This window comes from Ranitomeya variabilis, chromosome 2, assembly GCF_051348905.1.
Source record: "Ranitomeya variabilis isolate aRanVar5 chromosome 2, aRanVar5.hap1, whole genome shotgun sequence".
NCBI lineage: Eukaryota > Metazoa > Chordata > Amphibia > Anura > Dendrobatidae > Ranitomeya > Ranitomeya variabilis.
The window spans coordinates 640813671-640827723 of record NC_135233.1 but is presented as its reverse complement, the minus strand read 5'-3'; positions in this window follow the sequence as shown (position 1 = coordinate 640827723).

Here is a 14053-nt window from a genome sequence, read left to right as displayed (position 1 = left end):
GGGCTGGCCCTATCCTGTTTGTGACGCCAGTTGTGACGCCCGGGAGACCGAAGTACCCAGCACTAGACCAATGAAGTCTGTCTCTTGAGGGGGATGTCACGAATGGCTTGACCCAGTGCTGTGGTCTCAGGCAATGCACAGTGTAAGGGATATCATGAAGGAACAGGCACTTACTTGATCAGCAGCGGATCCTCCCAGTAGTGATGATCCCAATCTTGAGTAGATGATTATTGTCCAAATGAAAGACTGAGGCGTTGAAACGTTTAACCAGTTTACTTCAACATGAAGGGATTTGCAATCAGTACTGTCACCGGAGTCTGTATGAGCATTCTGAATTACTCTGACCTTGTCAAGATTTCTATCTCTTATTATGCGCAGTTTCCATGTGGCCCTGCTGCTGTATGTGAACTGGCTGCCGACTCAATCTGTCCCTCCCGGGTCCTGGTTCGACGGGTAACCCGAGTCCTTTTTGTCAGTTTATCCCCTCTGGGAATACCGCTGAACTCTGTGTCTGTTGCTACGCCTGACCCTAGTGAGGCTGATATCACCTCACGTCTTTCCGGTTGCTGTATTATATATAATGAATATAGCCGCGGATCCGGTATCCATCTCTGCGCCTATTCTGGGTAATAATTAATGCTACCCGGTTCTCACAATGTCCTTTCCCTCTATTCCTCTTCTCTTCAGGTCGATGGTCCTGACTTATCAACCGTCATAGGATTGTTAGAAATTCAGTTGTAAGAACTTTCACTCCTAGCTCCTTAGCCCAACTGCCAGTCCTTTTCTCAGACCAGAATAGATCAAGGGGAGTCTCTGGAGCTCCCCCTTCTGGCCGGAGATGGTAGTGCAGTCTTGCTATTTTAGTATTTGTATTTGGTGTCAATAACTATTTTTGTGGCAAATACCCCTAGGGGCGCCACAATCAGCTCCTCCTCACTATGCTCCGCTCCATCGGCCTCAAGGACACCGTTCTCTCCTGGTTCTCCTCCTATCTCTCTGACCGATCCTTCACTGTTATCACGCCGACCTTTTTAGAAAACACCAGTGATTGTCTTACCGCTGTCTCTAACATCATGTCCTCCCTCTATCTGAAACTGAACCTGTCAAAAACTGAACTCCTCGTGCTCTCTCCCTCTACTAACCTACCTTTGCCTGACATTGCCATCTCCATGTGCGGTTCCATCATTACTCCAAAGCAGCATGCCCGCTGCCTTGGGGTCATCCTTGATTCCGAGCTTTCATTCACCCCCCACATCCGATCACTGGCTCGCTCTTCTTATCTGCATCTCAAAAACATTTCTAGAATTCGCCCTTATCTTACTTTCGACTCTGCAAAAACTCTTACTGTCTCACTTATTCATTCTCGTCTGGACTATTGTAACTCTCTACTAATCGGCCTCCCTCTTACCAAACTCTCCCCGCTCCAATCTGCCCTGAATGCTGCTGCCAGAATCATATTCTTCACCAACCGTTACACCGATGCCTCTACCTTGTGCCAGTCATTACACTGGCTACCCATCCACTCCAGAATCCAGTACAAAACTACTACCCTCATCCACAAAGCACTCCATGGCTCAGCACCACCCTACATCTCCTCTCTGGTCTCAGTCTACCACCCTACCCATGCCCTCCACTCCACTAATGACCTCAGGTTAGCATCCTCAATAATCAGAACCTCCCACTCCCGTCTCCAAGACTTTACACGTGCTGCACCGATTCTTTGGAATGCACTACCTAGGTTAATACGATTAATCCCCAATCCCCACAGTTTTAAGCGTGCCCTAAAAACTCATTTGTTCAGACTGCCTCAATGCATTATCTTAACTATCCCTGTGTGGCCCATTCAAAAAAAACAAACAAAACATAATCAGGTTCCTCGCATCATGTTCTCATACACTTTATGCAGTTAATAGCACTCTGTGTCTGTACTGTTACATACTTAGGCAGTTAACTGGTTCATGCAGCTTTACATGAACACCCGAGCCTTACACTGTGGCGGGTCCAAATAACTAAAGCAATTGTTACCATCCACCTCTCGTGTCTCCCCTTTTCCTCATAGCTTGTAAGCTTGAGAGCAGGGCCCTCATTCCTACTGGTATCTGTTTTGAACTGTGATTTCTGTTATGATGTAATGTCTATTGTCTGTACAAGTCCCCTCTATAAGTTGTAAAGCGCTGCGGAATATGTTTTATTAAATTATTATTATCTGTGAGCATAGAGCTGATGTGCCTTGCCAAAAAGTTCAATTTTTGTCTCATCTGTCCATAGGACATTCTCCCAGAAGCTTTGTGTCTTGTCAGCATGTAGTTTGGCAAATTCCATTCTGGCTTTTTTATGATTTTTTTTTCAACATTGGTGTTCTCCTTGGTCGTCTCCCATGAAGTCCACTTTGGCTCTTACAACGAGAGATGGTGCGATCTGACACTGATGTTCCTTGAGCTTGAAGTTCACCTTTAATCTGTTTAGAAGTTTTTCTGGGTTCTTTTGCTACCATTCATATTATCCGTCTCTTTGATTTGTCATCAATTTTCCTCCTGCGGCCACGTCTAGGGAGGTTGGCTACAATCCCATGGATCTTAAATTTCTGAATAATATGTGCAACTGTAGTCACAGGAACATCAAGCTGCTTGAAGATGGTCTTATATCTTTTACCTTTAACATGTTTGTCTATAATTTTCTTTCTTATCTCCTGAGACAATTCTTTCCTTCGCTTCCTCTGGTCCATGTTGAGTATGATACACACCATGTCACCAAACAGCACAGTGAGTATCTGTAGCCCTACACTGTGTTCCAAATTATTATGCACAAAGAGTTTAGGAGTGATAAGGTTAGAATTTTTTTGTTTGTCATTTAAACTCATTGATGCTGATGTGTGTCAGGGCTCTTTATATCACTCAAAGCAATTGCAGATACCTGTGCAAATTAGTTTGGCAGGTGTGTCCAAATAAAGGCAAGACTACTTAAGAAGGCTGTTCCACATTATTAAGCAGCCTACATTTTTGGCCAAAATGGAAAAGAAAAAAGATGTGTCGGCTGCTGAGAAGCAACAAATTGTGGAGTATTTAGGTCAAGGCATGACTACAATCAACATTGCCAAGACACTTCATCGTGATCATTGCACAATCAAGAAGTATGTAGCTGATTCCCAGCACACACGTGTGCGTGCTGATAAGGAAAAATTGAGGACCCTTTCCAACAGGCAATTGCGTAAGGTTAAAAGAGCAGCTGCAAAAATGCCTTGTCATAGCAGCAGACAAGTTTTTGAAGCTGCTGGTGCCTCCAACGTCCCCAGAACAACAAGATGCAGGGTCCTTCAGAGGTGCGTAAGCCATCCTGTCGACCACCTCTATCCACTGCACACAAGCAGAAACAGCTCCAGTTGGCCAAATGATACATAAAGACTGACTTCCAAACTGTTTTGTTCATCGATGAGTGCCGTGCAACGCTCGATGGTCCAGATGGATGGAGTGGAGGATGGCTGGTTGATGGACACCCCATGAAAACACGGCTAAGGCGCCAACAAGGAGGAGGTAGAGTAATGTTTTGGGCTGGAATCATGGGGAGAGAGATTGTTGGCCCCTTTATGATCCCTGAAGGGGTAAAGATGAACTCCATAATCTATGTGGAGTTTCTAAAAACACTTCCTGCCATGGTTCAAGAGGAAGAACCGTGCTTTCCACAGCAAGATCATTTTCATGCATGATAATGCACCGTCTCATGCTGCAAAAAACACATCTGCATCTCTGGCTGCTATGGGCATAAAAGAGGACAAACTTATGGTGTGGCCACCATCTTCCCCTGACCTCAACCCCTTTGAGAACCTCTGGAGCATCATCAAAAGGAGTGTCTATGATGGCGGGAGGCAGTTCACATCTAAGCAACAGCTCTGGGAGGGTATTCTGTCCACATGCAAAACAATTGAAGCAGAAACCATCCAAAAACTTACAAATTCAATGCACGAGAGAGTTCAGAAGCTTCTTTCGAACAAGGGGTCCTATGTGCAAATGTAACATCACCTAGAATAAAGTTTTCACTTGAAAACTGTTTGATTTCATTTTGTAATAAGCTGATAATAATGCTTATAACTTCACAATTGACCATTTTTTTGTTCAAAATAAAATAAAAAAGGTTGAAAACACTGCTGTGCATAATAATTTGGAACATGCATTTTGAGTGTTTATTTTTTTTTTAAAAGATACTGTTTTCATAGGCAGTTTGTTCCAAAACATTGCAATTATACTAGAATAGTAGATGACTGGAAAATAACAATGACTGCAATTCAGTTAGGTAATTTAGAGAAAATATGAGGAAATATTATTTGCATAATAATTTGGAACACAGTGTATATATAGGCCCACTCACTGATTCCTAGATTGTAGACACTTGTGATGCTAGTTAGTTGACACACCTTGATTTAACATGTCCCTTTTGTCATATTATTTTCAGGGGTACCATCATTTCTGTCCAGGCCTATTTCATGAGTTTTACTTTTTTTTTAATTCTGTGGAAGCATGGTTGAAAAGCAGTGTCTGACTTTCATTTGTTCATTTTAATAATAATAATAATAATAATAATATTCTTTATTTTTATATAGCGATAACATATTCCGCAGCACTTTACAGTTTTGCACACATTATCATCGCTGTCCCTGATGGGGCTGACAATCTAAATTCCTTATCAGCATGTCTTTGGAATGTGGGAGGAAACCAGAGTACCTGGAGGAAACCCACGCAAACATGGGGAGAACATACAAACTCCTTGCAGATGTTGTCCTTGGTGGGATTTGAACCCAGGACTCCAGCTCTGCAGCTCCAGCACTGTGCCACTGTGCTGCCCCATTTTCATAGATCTTTTATTTACTATTACTTTTGTCAGATTGGACAGCCCCCCGAAGAAGCCTACGCGAAACGCGTGTAGGGGCTGGCGGTACCACAGACACAGACCATGACTGACATGGGTGAGGCCCGGTCCTGTATACTTTTATAGACTTCCACTACATATGGGTCTTTGGTGGGACCAGTAAGATGTTACTGCTTAGTATTCACTTTGTTTAGTGAACCTGGGTCCTCAAGTCGTATATTGGAGGTGTGTGATATGGTTTTTGTTACCTGTTTCCATGATTCACAATATTATCCTATTTTGATTTTGATTTTGTATTTCATTGTGAGTATTTTTGTCATATAATGGTTGTTAATAAATAATGTTACTTTTTTATACCTTCAATGACAGCTCTATGACTCCTTTTTTCGGATTATATGTGTTGCTGGGGAGTTTTTGCTCTGTCCATTTGTGGACTCATATGTGGCTTGGATCTAATTATTCATATACGTTTGTCAGATTTAAGTTATTTCTGTGACCATTGTGGGTTTTTCTGTCAATATACGAGGGGTACCAACAATTTTGACCACATGTGTAACTCGGGTGCACAACATTTTTTTTCCAAATGCTACATTGCCATACTGATCCAATCCCAAGGGCCTCAAAACATTTTTAAGGAGTACTTACATGAGTACATCACCAGAACCACTATCATTACATTAATACATCACCAGAACCAGAAGTGCTGAATTCTTGAGAAGGATTTGGAGAGCTCAGTTTCTGCTAAAAAAAAATCACTGTGAAACACGCTAACTTAAACTGAGTTTTTGGAGCAGAAACTCACCAAATCCTCCTCATAATCTCAAATCTCAAAGTTTTTAGGGTTTTTATGTTTTAACATAGCCATGAAGCACGTTATAGATTTCTGCATTTGTACAATATCAAAACCACCTTCATCTAAATGCAGGAAAAAAGGAGCCAACTGCAGCCCGTGAGATATGCTCTGGTGGGTCAAATGTTGTCCAGACCTGGCTTAAAGGGAATCTCTCACCAAATGCAGCGGGGAGAAAATGATCTTTATTCTATCTGCGAGCATTCAGTATTCAGTCTTAGGGATGGGGTGCTGGTTCAGTCACCACTCTGAGTATACAGTTTGACTGCTGTAGCCGCGCCCCGACCCTGACTGATCCTGGCTCTACATTGCGGTCGTCTGTCAGTCAGGGACGGGGACGTGGTTAAAGCGGCTTCTTTGTATACTCAGAGTGGTGACTGAACTGGCGCCGCCCCCGCCACTATAACTGAATACCAAATGCTGGTGGGGAGAATAAAGACATGCAGGAGCCAGACTGCACTATAACGCTATAAACCTGCAGATTGACCCCATATCTACAGGTCAACAGCATTATTCATGGTGACAGGTTCCCTTTAACTAAATCGGTATGATATGCAGAGGGTAGGGGAGAGGGAGAGTCAGCTCACCTCTGATGTGAAGGTCAGATGTAGTCTTGTGTTTCGCACGGAACAGCCCAGGGTGCGGCTTGAAGATAAATCAGGAAAGAGATGATTCCAGCGAGACAGTGTGAAGAAGATAAAAATCCACGTTTATTGATTCATTTTAAAATCGAGTAATCGAGTAAGACTGGCAACATCTAAAACGCATAGGTTTATCATATGAGCTGCTGGACGAGGTGAACATTTCCATGATTTTAAAATGAATCAATAAACGTGGATTTTTATCTTCCTCACACTGTCCTGCTGGAATCCTCTCTTTCCTACTTTAATTATATCAGAGTTCTGTGCTCGCCGATATAGTTAGGGTTAGCGTAGCTCTAGGTGGGCTTCCTTGAGCACAGGGCCAAGGGCGACCGCACCCTCTACCCCCCTGGTAGCTTCGCTACTGGGGTCACTATAAATATCTTGTGATGCCTTTTTGTGATAATGTGCCAGCTGTTTTTCAAAATTTTGGTAAATATATGTATATAGGCATATAACTGGTCAATATGTCGTCATCTAACACAATGATATCTTGGTTTATTCACCTCATATTAACACATGTGGCATGTACATACATGTACATACAGTATATGCATGTATTCTATTACAAAGACTCAGAGACAATTCCTTATTTGCTAGACTTGAAAAATGTGTGTTTCTGGTTCATGTAGTAATTTTCCTATGGTGTATTTTGTCTTGCAAAGGTTTCTGTATAGACTTCACTAAGGTCCAAGTCATAAAAGATTGGCCTCAACTCAAGTCTATAAAATCTTTGCAGCTCTTCCTTCCTTTCACTAATTACTATCGTAAATTTATTAAGAATTTTGCCAAGGTTGCCAAACCATTAACTGATTTAACCAAGAAATTGGCAGAAGTGATCAACTGGCAGCCTGAAGTGATCCATGCCTACATGGAGATAAAGGGATGCTTTTAATCAAACCCTTTATTGGTTCGGCCTGATCTAGAGCTCCCTTTGATAGTCGAGGTTGATGTCTCTGATGGTAGAGTGTGGGCGATGCTATTGCAAGGTACCCCATGTCTCAGCTTTGTCCGTGTGCCTTCTTTTCATAAAAATTATATTTGCCAAGAGGAATCATGACATCTCAAGTGGGCCTTCAAGGAATGGCACCAATTTCTCCAAGATGTCAAACATAAAATTAATGTTTCACTGACTACATAAATCTTACTTATCTAGTATCTGCCAAAAGACTGACTTATGGGCATATTATTTTCTAGAATGTTTTCACAAAAATGTGTCCTTACGATAACAATTTTTTTTCACAGCACTTCAATATAACATATTAAATAAACCACCTGGAGGCCACAATGATGACTAAATTATAATATTAAATGTTTATTGATTAAATATTCTAAAGATAATTTAAAGAGTTTAAAAGGTCAGCAAGGGTATCTCACAAAGGGACACAACGGTAATTGGACATGAAAAAGGAAGTGACTATCCCAAACAGCATACTTTAATGGAGAATTTAATGCACCCTGGAAAGAAGCTGGGTGAAACGCACATTGGGGTGTAGGGACACAGTGCCAGATACTCTAACATACAGCAGCAGTCTTATGTTAGAGATATAGCAACCTTCTTTACGCTACTTACCATATGTGGAATGTACTATACTTATAAGGCAAAATATGCAGCAAGCTATTATTTTGTATAGGGAATAGTGGACTATATATTTTAAACAGTATTGTCCATTTTCCCCATTACACTATGCTGTTTGGTCTAGTCATTATCTTGCTCATGTCCAATTTGCATTGTGTAGACTTTTTGACCCTTTAAGCTTTTTTAATTTTCTTTATAAGATTTAATAAATAAATATTTAATATTATACGTTAGTTGTAGTTTTCCTCTTTCATTCTGGAAATGTTATTGTGGCCCCCAGGTAGTGTACACACGTGGTCAAAATTGTTGGTGCCCCTGGTTTATTGACAGAAAAACACACAATGGTCACAGAAATAACTTTAATCTGACAAAAGTAATAATAAATAAAAAATCTATGAAAATGAACAAATAAAAGTCAGACATTGCTTTTCAACCATGCTTCCACAGAATTAAAAACATAAAATAAAACTCATGAAATAGGCCTGGACAGAAATGATGGTACCCCTGAAAATAATGTCACAAAAGGGACATGTTAAATCAAGGTGTGTCCACTAACTACAGTGCTGTGCAAATTAATTTGGACAAAGCATTTTTTAATTAAAATCGTAAGTTAGTTACCAGTCAGTGATTCAAACCAGTTTTAATATATAATAAATAAATCTTGGTCAAGTAGCAAGTGGAAAAAGGTAATTTTCAGAATTAGTATGTAACAGTGCATTAGTGCATTATAACATTTTATTTTTTTTGCTTTGCTCCAATTAATTTGCACAGCACTGTAGCATTACTGGTGTCTACAATCTTGGAATCAGTTAGTGGGAATGTATATAGGGCTACAGATACTCATTGTGCTGTTTGTATCGGTGTGTGCGGTTTGTGCGGTGTGTATCACACTCAACATGGACCAGAGGAAGCGAAGGAAAGAGTTGTCTCAGGAGATTAGAAAGAAAATTATAGACAAACGTGTTAAAGGTAAAAGTTATAAGACCATCACCAAGCAGCTTGATGTTCCTGTGACTACAGTTGCACATACTATTAAGAAATTTAAGATCCATGGGACTGTAGCCAACCTCCCTGAACGTGGCCGCAGGAGGAAAATTGATGACAAATCAAAGAGACGGATAATACGAATGATAACAAAAGAGCCCAGAAAAACTTCTAAACAACAAAAGAACAGAAAAGTGTAGCGCCCCCACCGCCGCAGGGCCGAGGGGTACCCGGTACCGGGCCTCTGAGTCTCTGCTCTGGGGTTGTCACGGTGGCTAGGCCTGGTCCGTGACCCTGCTGGTGGGGAGGCGACGTACAGTGAACGTTAAGATGGATGTGGATAGTGGTAGTGGTGCGGTGTAATGCCGGTCGCAGCAAATAACAAGGACACCAGTTTGCAGTCTCTTTACCTCTTTTCTGAAGGTCTCTGGGTCCTCAGTCTGGATTCCGGTTTACCAGGCTGCGCAAGTCCGGCTGGTCCAATGGCACCTCCAGAGTTCTCTTTGCAGGTGGAAATCTGTGCCTTCCTGCTAGCGCTATGTGTTGTGGTCCTTCCCTGCTGTGCTTACGGAAAGTGCCCACAACTGTTGTGTCTGTTTCTTAAGTTCCCTCACAACTCGATTAGATGATGTTCTGCTAATCCTCCGTCCCTCCCTGATGTTGCGGTTAGGACGGCACCCGTTTGACGGGTAGGCTCGGAGCTCTTCCGGGACCCTAGAGTCGCCCCTCTCCACAAGTTGCCCCCCAAGACTGCATAGGTGATTTAGGTGAGACAGCCCGCCTGAGACTGACTGTCCTGCCGTAGGTTTGAAGTATTGCCTGAAGCTGTATATAGAAATACTTCCTCGGCGTTCCGGCCACCGGTAGTTTGCACCTCAGTAGGATGTTGCCTCGGTCTTACAGCACGACTCCTACTGGTATTCTCCTTGTTGCTTTGATCTTGTTTCTCACTCAGCACAATCTATCTCGCTTCTAATCCTTCCTTGGGCACCGCCGCTATGCTGAGCAGGCACGGTCCCGTTACGTTCTTTCCTGTAGCCAGGCCTCTGTCAGGATCCCACCCCTGACAGGGACCCTACCAAATCTTCCCCCACAACACCCTCTGCCACAAGGTGTTGCCTGGTTCCAACCCAGTCAGCTTTCTCTCTAACTTCCTGCCTGACCCCCAGTTTTACCAGTATGTGAGGAGTGGCCTAATGAATAGAACCCTTAGCTCCCCCTGGAGGCCCGGCTGTGAAATGTATTGGTGTCTGTGATACCTGGTCAGATGAACTCCTTCAGTGCCATCAGACGTACCATGGCTCCCCTTAGTGGCGGAGCCACAGTACTGCAACGACCAGGACTCTGGGGCGCTGCAAAAGCATATCAAGAAAAGAACACTGTCCCTACTGTGAAACATAGAGAAGGCTTTGTGATGTTCTGGGGCTGCTTTGCTGCATCTGGCACAGGGTGTCTAGAATCTGTGCAGGGTACAATGAAATCTCCAGACTATCGCGGGATTCTAGAGAGAAATGTGCTGCCCAGTGTCAGAAAGCTTGGTCTCAGTCACAGGTCATGGGTCTTGCAACAGGATAATGACCCAAAATACACAGCTAAAAACACCCAAGAATGGCTAAAAAGAAAACATTGTACTATTCTGAAGTGGCCTTCTATGAGCCCTGACCTAAGTCCTATTGAGCATCTTTGGAAAGAGCTGAAATATGCCATCTGGAAAAGGCAACCTTCAAACACGAGACAACTGGAGCAGTTTGCTCTTGAGGAGTGGGCCAAAATACCTGTCGAGAGGTGCAGAAGTCTCATTGACAGTTACAGGAATTGCATTGATTGCCTCAAAAGGTTGTGCAACAAAATAATAAGCTAAGGGTACCATCATTTCTGTCCAGACCAGTTTCATAAGTTTTATTTTTTTTACAAATTCGTGGAAGCATGGTTGAAAAGCAATGTCTGACTTTCATTTGTTCATTTTCATAGATATTTTATTTATTATTACTTTTGTCGTCAGATTCAAGTTATTTCTGTGACCATTGTGGGTTTTTCTGTCATTAAACGAGGGGTACCAACAATTTTGACCACGTGTGTATACACCAAGATGGAAGGCATATATATCAGGGGGGTTGACCCAGTCCAAATCTTACACCAGGACCCATCAGACTCTAGTTATGTCACTGGCCATCAGTTAGATAGCTAGATATTTTGACAGTTAGTTTCTTATAGCTACACTTTCTTATTCATCTGATATACTCATCATTTCAAGAAAAATGTGTAGGTACAATTCCTCTTGAGGAAAAGAGTCACTTCATTTGATGCTATCTGTCTGCCTCATGTTGATATTCTATTTTATCAGTCTGCTTTCTACAACAAGCACCCCGACAAGCGTACGTTGTCTTTTCTGCTTCTTGCATTGTTGTCCCAGCTGGTGTTGATGGAGGAGTATTAACATGCTGTCAGATTCACATCTTTGTCTCTTTACAGTAAGATGCAGAAATGATTTTGTATGATCTGAAAAAAAACAGCACTACAGTAAAGATAATTTCCTATGCACCAAATAAACAGTTTTCAGCTTTCCATTGGTAAGGCTAGTTCTCCTAGACATTCAACTTTCCCTTTTTTCTGTACCTCATACAGACTCATGTCCCATGGCAAACATAATTAGTGCCAGATGGACCCCATTGACTTATGTTATCCGTCATGTTTCTTTCATGGTTTCTGTCATTTAACTTTGGAAAGCAAGGAATCTGCAAAGGAAGCTAGAAACCCCGATGTGAAACTTGCCTAAGACATGACTGGAAACCCCTATAATTTAGATGGAAATCGGCATTGGCTGAACAAGCAGATAATGGTTTTCTCGGCTGACTAATATGCATCTGTGTCCCTCTTAATGGTAGATGTCAGGTAAATGTCCCTACTGAAAGACTAATAGGTTTTGACCCTAATTCACTAAGACCAACGTCATGCATGAAACATTGAAAGATGCAAGTGGCTCTGCTGCCGTATGAACTACAGCAAGACCTATGGAAAAATCACAACCGCCATCGTTTTCCTGAAGCGGCTTCACCTGGGAAAATTCTCCAGCTGTGCCAGTGTCTAAAGGGAACCATATGCCCATTGCCTTTTTAATGGGGTTGGCTGTGTAGAGCAGGAGTACATTTCTGTCACCATTACCATTCGGGAGATTTTCCAGCAATTTTGATATATTTGGGTGGGAATGGTGTGAAGACGCCAAAAGGAATATTGTTGGGTAATTTTCGAGTTGTGCCAAAAAATTCAAGACTTATTATAGTCATTTACTCCAGAATTATGGTGTAAACACCTTAATGAATCAGTTCTTATGACTTTTATTAATGAAAATTATGACAAAATCTTACAAACCCTTACAAATATATCAATATTGAATTTTTTTTCCCTAGGCTTCATAGGTCTAATTGTTTTGTGTTGTAATGGGAGATTTGACATTTCACCTTCCATACATGCCTCCCTTTTTCACCTCCGTTCTTTGATCGTTCCTACATACTTTTTTTTTTCAGGGTTTTAGATCATTTTTATTTACAAATTAGCAATTACAGTCATGTGTTTAAAAATATCTTAATCTTTCAAAATTGAACAGATGCACAAAAATTGACTTGTAAAATGAAACATAAAAACGACTATTTTAATAAAATGTCAGAAGCATTGAGATAAATCCTAACGTGAGATTCAATGTACAACTTTATTTACAGTGGGGAAAGCATATATATTTCAAATGAGGAGAGCTCCAGGCTTTGGGGGCTACAAAGGATAAAACTCAAAAATGATTGCACGAAAACAATATTGTTTGTTTATTATTAAACCTGGTGTGATATTCTTGCAGATATATATTGCAATTAAATTACAAATATTTCATTATATATAAACTTTAGAGACAACCAGTGGCAACATGCACTCTCTAGATTAATTAACATTTCTCTTAAAGTGCTAAACCCAGCGCACTTCTATCAGCCATACATTTTTGATTTTTCGATTCTGCCAGCTAAGCTACTGTTGCATATAATTTATTGATTAGCTTTTATCTATTTTTCTTCAAGGAATATGGTGGGAGGCAAAAACCTTTAGCAATTCTGGCACTTTATTGCATACTTTTCTGCTGTTACTGTGCGATATAAAACATGTTTTCTGGATCATATGTGTTAGTAGGAATACAACAATTTCAAATAAGTATCGTTTTATGTGTTCGGTATCTTTTCATTTTATATTGTATGTCTCACACAATAAAATTGATGGAAAATAGCCAATTTGCGTTACGGTATTCTACGACACATAAGGATATGATTACATAGAGGTTTTTTTCATTGAGTTATTGCACAGAAAACACACATTTCAGCTAAGATATATGATTTATTCCCGTTTATTGTGGAACTACAAGTCATAGTGTCTCCAATTGATATTTTCTGAGACTGGACTATATATAAATATATAGAAATATTATACATAAACATTGTTTGTTATTTTTATGTACCTTTTATTTCTTTCTAATTTTCCTTGGCCGGATCTATGCTACATATAGTATTTATTATATTTTATATATGTTTATGTCTATACCAGGTGGTAGCTTCTATGTTAGTATGAGATTGTATCAAACAGATTAATTACACTTTGAGACCTGTAAAATAATCATTTTATTCTATTTATTTTGCTTCTACATATTTGCTGCCAGCACTCTCAGTGATGGAGGGTGTCTTGAGTGTAGGCGTGTCTCCTATTCCAAATTCTTGTTATTAATAGAAAGATGTCTATAAAAACAATGTCCAACAATTGCCAAATTCCCAAAGATGTTGACATGTTTTATTGTGTCATTTTGTCTTTTTTTTTACGAATTCCACCTAAAAATTGAAGCAGGCAATGGCACACAAATTTCCTCTATTCAATAGGGGTAATCTGCAGGAGGAGCACTAGCAGTGCAAAGAGCAAATCTGTGGTTCTGCCTCAGCTTACTACTGCAAATCCTGACAGATTTCAATCCATGTCAGCATTTCTAAATTTAATTACTTTTTTTGTTAATGTAGCTTTTTGAAGAATTGTTTTTGTTGGATAAGTTGAAGCTTATATAATATATATATATATATATATATATATATATATATATATATATATATATATATATAT